Below are 8005 nucleotides of genomic sequence, written 5' to 3'. Positions count from 1 at the left end.
ACACATTTACAGGTTCTAGGGATTAAGATGTAAATATCTTTGGAGGGGAGCATTATTCTGCCTATCACACTAGCAAATTCAAAATACATTCAGATAGAAAACTCAATATGGGGAGAGAGGAGATATGCATAGGATGTCTCTATAGCCTATAATATTAACCCAAAAATCAGAATAAGACCCAAATACCCATAATTAATTATCTTTAACTCAATAGCTCGTTAGAGAAATTTCCAGCAAGAGTAATTTTGTTATATTTCCTATTCAGATAACCCAATCATTGAAATACTTAAAATGTATCCACTCGAAACAATGCTTCAAAGATAAACTCATTGGCCACCCATGTCAAACTATATGAAACTCGAAGATGCGTTGTCTTGTTTTCAATATGTCTCTGCAGAGGTATCCCATCATCATAGATGTGTAAACATAACTACTCACTTGTATAATTTCTGCACACAGACATCCCCTCCACACATGCTTGTGCTGTTTTTTAAAACCAGAAAGGAGCAGTGAACTGTTCCCATTGGCCTTGCGCTTGAATGCAACACGCTGGACCCAGTTGGAGAACATGATCCCCCAGCTGACAGACACGGAGAGGACTCAGCTGGCATAGTGCATGAGGTATGAGTAACGCTTGCTTTTCTTTCCAGCAGATTAGAGTGTTTTTCTTTTCTCAACTGCTCTAGCAAAACTTTGGAGAAGCTCCTACTTCTTTTGACAGCTACACGAATCATAGAGAAAACAAAGAAGAGGCAGGGAGGTGGGGTGGCAGTTATGGAAAGAGGCCAATGTGAGGAAACTCATTAATAATCCCATATTTAAGGGCAAAATCATCCAGAAACACATATTATTTTCCTCACGTAGCATTCTTTACTACTGTAAGAAAAATATATGGATGTTACTGTCCATTCCTTCCATCAGTCTATACCTTGAATCGTTTTTCCAAGAGTCATGTGTTTGAATTCGTATTTTTCCCAATACTCCCTGGGACAAAGAACCTGCATTTCCAGCATAGCTCTCTAGAGGTGATTTGCAGTCTGTGGTTAAAGCACTAAGTAAAAATTATAGGTACCTTTAATGAGGGTAAGTAAAACCCCTATGTTAGAAAAACGTTTACTATAAGAAATAAAGATTATTTTCCACTCACGTCGCCCACCAGAGATCACTGATGGCAGATCAGATCTCTGCCTTTGACCTTGCATAGGGTCCCTGGGGATTGTGATCACGCAGATTAATAGCTGTTGTAGATAAATGCAACTTTCTGCTGGTAAAACTTGAAGGGTTGAAATGAGCTCACTAGACAAAAATATTTCCCAAAACACAGAGCTCTTTGAAGCCGTAGCCAGCCCCCAGCTCGCAGGCCATGCTTGGTAATGCACTGCTCCAGAGATTCGAGAATGGCAGCATTGAGGGCATCATCGTATGAGAACAGAAGCTGGAATGGAGACCAGTTCAGGGGGCTCCTGGGTTCTTTTACCTAAAGGCTTCCTCAGCCTATCACAGCTAGCAGTGAACCTTGCAGTAAAGCAGATGACAGTCATCTAATGTGACCATGGGAGCAAGACTGGCTGTTCCTCCATTTCACTCCAGAATCATGCCTTGAGGCCCCAGGTACCAGGATGTTTGATTTTGCCAACTTTCAGATCACTTCCCTGCTCCAAAGCTCCAGCCTCTCCAGCCTCCCCAGCATGGGCAGGGCGGGCTTGGCGGGTGTGGACCAATTGGACTTTAACATGGGCGAGGTCCTTGTCCAGAGGTTCGGTATTACTCACTTAAATGATATTAAATTGGAATTAGGGTTTGGAAAGTTGAGGGGGAGGATGGGAAGGGAGGGAGAGGAGAAGAATGCAGGCTCCAGAAAACAGAGGCACAGCCCTGCGTCCGCACTTGACTTCAAATAGGCTCTTTAAGGGCCAGAGTCACCGGGTCGGTCATTCAACAAACATTTATTGAGCACCAATTTAGGGATGGACTCTGTTCTAAGTACCAGAGAGCAGCAGATGGCATTTGGGGGGAAGCTTATAGGCTAGTGAAGGGAGACAGACCACAAAGAAGGAAACAAATAACAGTGTCAAGAGAGAGACTGGAGAAGCAGGAACTTGACCTGACATCTGAATGTTGGGAAGGAACTGATTATGCAAATGCTGATAAAGAGGACTCCGGGAAGAGAGAAGAGTAGAGAGACCCCGAATTAAGAAAAACCTAGGTGGTCTTGGGCAGCCTGGGTGGCTCAGTCGGTTAAGCGGCCACCTCTTGATTTTGGCTCAGGTCATGATCTCAGGGTCGTGAGATCGAGCCCTGAGTCAGGCTCCGTGCTCAGCACAGAGTCTGCTTGAGATTCTCTCCCTCTGCCTCTGTCCCCACTCTCTCTCTCTCTCTCTCAAATAAATAAATAAAGTCTTAAAAAAGAAAGAAAAAGAAAGAAAAGAAAAGAAAAGAAAAGAAAAGAAAAGAAAAGAAAAGAAAAGAAAAGAAAAGAAAAATCCAGGTGGTCTTGAGCAACAAAAAATGGGCCCTGGGCTGAAAATCTTTTCTCCTGAGACTCGGGTTTTGTTTTGTTTCATTTTTTAAATTATGGTAAAATATACGTAACAAGACTTAACACTTTAACCAATTTTTAAAAGATTTTATTTATTTATTTTTTAAGTAATCTCTGCACCAGTATGGGGCTCGAACTCACAATCCTGAGATCAAGAGTCACACGTTCTACTGACGGGGCCAACCAGGCGCCCCACCCCACCCCCACCTTTTAAGTGTACGATCCAGCGGCCTCAAGTACGTTCCCGTCTTTATGAGGCCACCGTCACCAACCATTTTCAGCACTCTCTCATCACTCCAGATGGAAACTACCCATTAAACACTAACTCCTGTTCCCCTGTCCCCCAGACCCTCATAACCACTGTTCTAGTTTCGGTCTCTATGGATTTGACTTCTCTAGGTACCCCACGTAAGTGGAATTACACACATTTTTCCTTTCGTGTCTGGCCTATTTCAGTCCACATAATGTTTTCGGGGTACATCAATGTTGTACCTTGCGTCACAATTTCCTTTTTAATGCTGTGTAATATTCCATTGCATAGATATTCCACATTTCGTCTGTCCACTCATCTGTTGGTGGACATGTGGGTTGCTCCCACCTTTTGGCTGTGGTGAATAACGGTGTGGAAACTGGTATTGGGACTCGACTTTTTTTTTTTTTTTAAGATTTTACTTATTTGAGAGAGAGAGAGCACGAACTGGGGTGGAGGGAGTAGCAGGCAGAGGGAGAAGCAGACTCCCTGCTGAGCAGGGAGCCCAACGCAGGTCTCGATCCCAGGACCTAGAAATCATGACCTGAGCTGAAGGCAGATGCTTAACCAACTGAGTCACCCAGACGTCCTGAGACTCAGCTTAAGGTGAAACAGCAATGGTCTAATTAAACTCTTGTGATGGCTGGATATGTGATTGAAACACATTTGAATCATGCTAAAAAAAAAAAAAAGCCAAAGTGGGGAAGTGACTGGTAGTGTATGTTCCCCAACCCTAAGATTTATACTTACATAGTTATTTTTCTTATTTTTAGGTATTAATTGACTTAGCATTATACATTTCTAGATATCAATTGGGAGTAATTACGAAGGGTTATCTATTGAGTCTGGGGACTGCATTTTGAAATCATTGTATTTATTTTCTTTCCTGAAGTGTTCAATGTAAAGTATATAATAAGACACATTTTTAAAAAATTGCATAATGGGTAAGAGCACGCAGAGTTGACTTGGTCTCTGAATTGCCCCCAAACTCAGCCAGAATGTTCCAGAGGAAAGGATGCCTCTTACTCTGTTGAAGCAACAACAGAAAGAACAGCTCTGTGCCTGTGTCTACAAAACCGTGAGTAAATGAGCCGTCAGATATGTCTCCCCCAAGGTCACTGTAATGTCTTTGAACAGTGGCACTGAAATTCCCCTAAGCCCCACTCCACCCACAACGATGGAGAGCAGTGATGATCCTGCCCCTTTCCACGCTGATGGTGGTGTTTCGAGGTGCTTCTCCACAAATAAGTGTAAGCACACATCTGACGTTTATCTAGTCAAGGTGGTTTAAGAAGGAACCAAGTGATTCACTGCCTTCCCCCCCAAAATACATTCTGAGATCTCAGCTGGATGCGTTAGTCAGATAATTCCTTTAGAGCCGAAAACATTCATCCAGGGAAAAGTCTCCTCACTATTTTAAAATCCTGGTTTAGTTTTTTAAAAAATGTATACACTGTCATATAGAAAGATGGAGCCATGCAGCTCCCAAACTATTTTCACTGTCAGCTGTTGTGAGACCCCACGAGTGGATCACAGGGTTTTCTAGATCCAAAATCACTGTGCTCCTGGCATCCTTTGCTGTCAAGGACTGTATAGAATCCCCCTCAGCTGCTGTGATCCTATGATCCACACCCCCAAGGCTTTCCAGGCATTAACAAGTAGGACTGTCCTCAGTGTTGAAGGACCTGCCAGTGGGGTAGGCGGGGGGGGGGGGCTCACTAAAAAGGTATCTTGCAAAGATTGCTGCCATTGCTTCTATGGGCAGGTATGGTGGGGAATGTAGGGAACAGGTGGTGAGCTGGAACGGCCAGTTTCTCTAAGTTCGAATTATTGTTTCTTTCTTTTTTTTTTTCCCTGTAAGGATGGAAATGGGTTTTCCCCTTGCCTTTTCCCACCAGTGCCACAGACAGCAGTATCTGTGGCAGCAGCAAACCCTGGCACCTCACCACGAGCATTCCCTCCCCCGATGTTATCCCTTCTCAGGGTTTCTAAAATGCTAGCAGCACTCCAGCCCCGAATTAACCAGATTGTCAGCACGCCTCAGGTTTAAGCCATGAAATCTGTAGACACGTAGGCACGAGGAGACCCGAAGGATGTCTGTTTTTTGTGTTTGCCTCCGCGGTGCTTTTACCGTTGGGAAAATGAGCTGCAACCGAGTTTACCTGTGCGGCACCTAAACAAATTAGTTCCTGGCAACCCTGGCCAGCTTCTGCCTGCCTGTGTCTACATTTGCCTCAAATGTAAGAGGGACTTATAGTCCAGGAACAACCTCTGTGATCGTTGCAATCTGGGAAAGGTGGATCTCACCCTATGGCACGATGGCCACAGAAGCTAAGAAAGCATCCCTGATCTAAATCATAGAGAAGATATGCTCTGGCAAGACCCTTGAGTACCCAGATCAGACTTAAAAATCTGATCTTCCCTGACAGTCCCCTTCCCACCTCTATATCCCCGACCTCCACCCCCAAACTTCAAACCTATCATGCCCTCCTTTGCAAAGTAAAGACCCAACTCCTTAGCAGACATAAAACAGAACAGGCTTTCCCTTGATCTAGACTCTGTCTACCTTCCCAGCTCCAGCCTTGACTATCTCCCTCCCCAACCCCATGCTCCAGGCACACTGAAGTTCTTAGTCCTCCGAAAGCACCGCGCTGTCAGTCTTCTGCAGATGTTGGCTTCTCTGCCCCAATGCCCTTTCCTCCCTGCTTCACCGCTGTGGAAAACATTCAGCCCACTTTGACTCACAGCCTCTGAACCTTCTTCCCATGTGTGAGGACATTCCTCACCTCAAATCCTGGTGGGAAATAGCACCCGCCTTCTTTTACAGAAGTCAAAAAGACCCCATTACTCAATTTGCCAACTACCCTGGCACCTAATCTGTGGGCAGGGAGCCAGGTCTTGGCTCATCAGCTGTAGCTGTTTGGAATGTGCAATCTGGAAGTACTGCCACCAAGAAGTGGGGCAGGGAGGTGGCCCTGCTGGCCATGGTGGGGGCTGGGGCAGCAGCAGGCCCTTTCTCGGGGCTGTCTGCGACGTCACACACCCACAGCATCCTCTCACACCAGTGCTGCTTTTCTAAATGCCTCCATAGCCTTCCCAGAAACTGTGTGGCCGGCCGATGTCTCTGTAGGTTCCTGCTGGAGTTTGTTTCTGTTCCTTGCAATGAAGACTCTGACTGTTCCACCTGACCAGCCTCTATGTGTCCCTCAAAACCCCACTCGGTTCCAACTTTGCCTAGAAGCAGCACGCATCCCTTCCCACCCCTAGCCAGGCTTCTCCTCCCTGGGGTCCCATAGAAGTCTGGTCTACAGGGGCTCAGCCCTGGTGACACTGTCATGGCCGGCCACTCACCTATGTGCCCCCTCTTCTAGAAGAAGTTTTGTGCCCCTCAGTCCCATGTCTAATATGACCTACAATAGCAGCAGCTGTGCTCTTACTAGAAGTAACAGCAATCATAACATTCATACCTAACATCTATCGAGCTTCTGCTCTGTGCCAAGACATACACTCTCTTGTCAGGTACAAGACAAAGATTTTAATGAATGGGGGCGCCTGGGTAGCTCGGTCGTTAAGCGTCTGCCTTCAGCTCAGGGTGTGATCCCAGAGTCGTGGGATCAAGCCCCACATCAGGCTCCTCTGCTAGAAGCCTGCTTCTTCCTCTTCCACTCCCCCTGCTTGTGTTCCCTCTCTCTCTGCCTGTCTGTCAAATAAATAAATAAATAAAATCTTTAAAAAAAAAAGATTTTAATGAATGAACCAATACCAAGAGATGCTCACAAGCTATGTCTGGACAGTGTGGCTCAGGCGACCCCGAGGAAACTTCGGTACTATTCCATCAGTGAGGACCCCCTCTGCACTCTCTTCTCTCCTCCTCCGGATATATCTCCCGTGTTCCACTCGCGACCTCAGCTAGATGTTCTTTAATATCTAGAAAGGTAAGCAGCTGTGGTTAAAGTGTCATTGCCAGTGCCTTTGTCCTTTAGAGAAGCTTGTTATGTTGTGAAAAGGGGAGAAAGAAATTCTTTATTTGCAATGCCTTATAGTAAACGGTACTAGTTTTCATGGCATGGGCATAGGAGCTGGGGATGGAGAGACAAGGCTTGGGTACCTGTGCGGAGGCCCCAGGGGATCAGCTCCCATCCTGGCAGAGAAATTCAATCTGAAATGGAACCAGGGGATAGAGAATGGAGAGGCTCACGCCTGTGCCCTCAGAAAAGCAGGCCTTAAGGTCTGAGAGACTGATTTCCTGTAAATGCCTGGTGTATTGGAATTGGAAAATATTGGAGTTTTTCTTAAATGATAATGTGTTAATCAAGGATTGCCTCATATTGACCTTGGGACGATTTCCCTGATGGTTTTCCAGAGACACGAACAAGAAATGACCCAGGTCAGGCTGGTCTCACAGAAAGGAACTAACCTGAGTTTTGTTTGTATGGACCGGTTCCGTCTGCTTGGGGAATTTCAAAGCTGGTGTCCACATGTTGTGACTTTCACAGACTGACTGAATTCCTTCCTCTTCACATTTTCTGCCCCTAAATAGAGACCACCCCGAGCCCTCAGCGGGTCTGCCTGCAGCTTGCTATGGTTTGTGTGTCCTCAACTGCAATTCTTCTGCTATTCCTGAATAATCTCATCTCTTTGAGCTTGCCTCAGTTTACCTCTTTATTTAGGTGACACTGCCCTCTATTTTTTTCTCTTCTCAGGGAAGTCCTCTTCTGGGATCTTCCTAAGCCCTACAGAGATTCTGCCAGCGCCTTGGCCACCCCATCTCCCCTGGGGCAGGCTCACAGTGAGGAGGAGGAGAGAGACCTGCAGACAGGCCTGTTGACTCTGCTGTTCCCATCCCCCACTTTCCTGCCTCCTGGCTGAGCGAACACAGGACTGACACGCCATCTCTGAAAAGCTGCTGGTCGTGTGCTGGTCCGCCTTTCTGTCCAACACTCGCAGTCTATTTTACCTTAACGGAAATTCAGGTGAGCAGGGGGCCCTCAGGTAAACCCACCCTAAAAACAAAACCAAACAAGGACACAGAAAGCAGGGCACAGATGGGGCGGGACAGTGACAGACAGTCACCGGGTCTGCCTCTAACTCAGGTCTGACTGCCTGCCAGGCTGTCCTGTGAGGGTAGGAAGATGTGGTCAGAGGAGGCTGGTTCCTTGTTTCAAAACAAACAAGGCCTCCAATCCTTTGAACAGCTAAAGGAGCTAAACACTGCA

General features: G+C 46.3%; 1 long non-coding RNA gene across 1 annotated transcript; it reads left to right on the top strand.

Moving 5' to 3' along the window:
• The first annotated feature begins 321 nt into the window (after positions 1-321).
• LOC109490718 lies at positions 322-7742 on the top strand. Its single transcript, XR_004622941.1, has 4 exons — positions 322-621; positions 3783-3867; positions 6584-6724; positions 7493-7742. It is a non-coding gene; the product is annotated as an uncharacterized LOC109490718 (long non-coding RNA).
• Positions 7743-8005: the final 263 nt, after the last annotated feature.

The sequence above is a fragment of the Ailuropoda melanoleuca genome, chromosome 1 (genome assembly GCF_002007445.2).
Source record: "Ailuropoda melanoleuca isolate Jingjing chromosome 1, ASM200744v2, whole genome shotgun sequence".
Taxonomy (NCBI): Eukaryota; Metazoa; Chordata; class Mammalia; order Carnivora; family Ursidae; genus Ailuropoda; species Ailuropoda melanoleuca.
The sequence above is the reverse complement of the archived record's forward strand: the minus strand, read 5'-3'. Positions and strand labels throughout refer to the sequence as shown.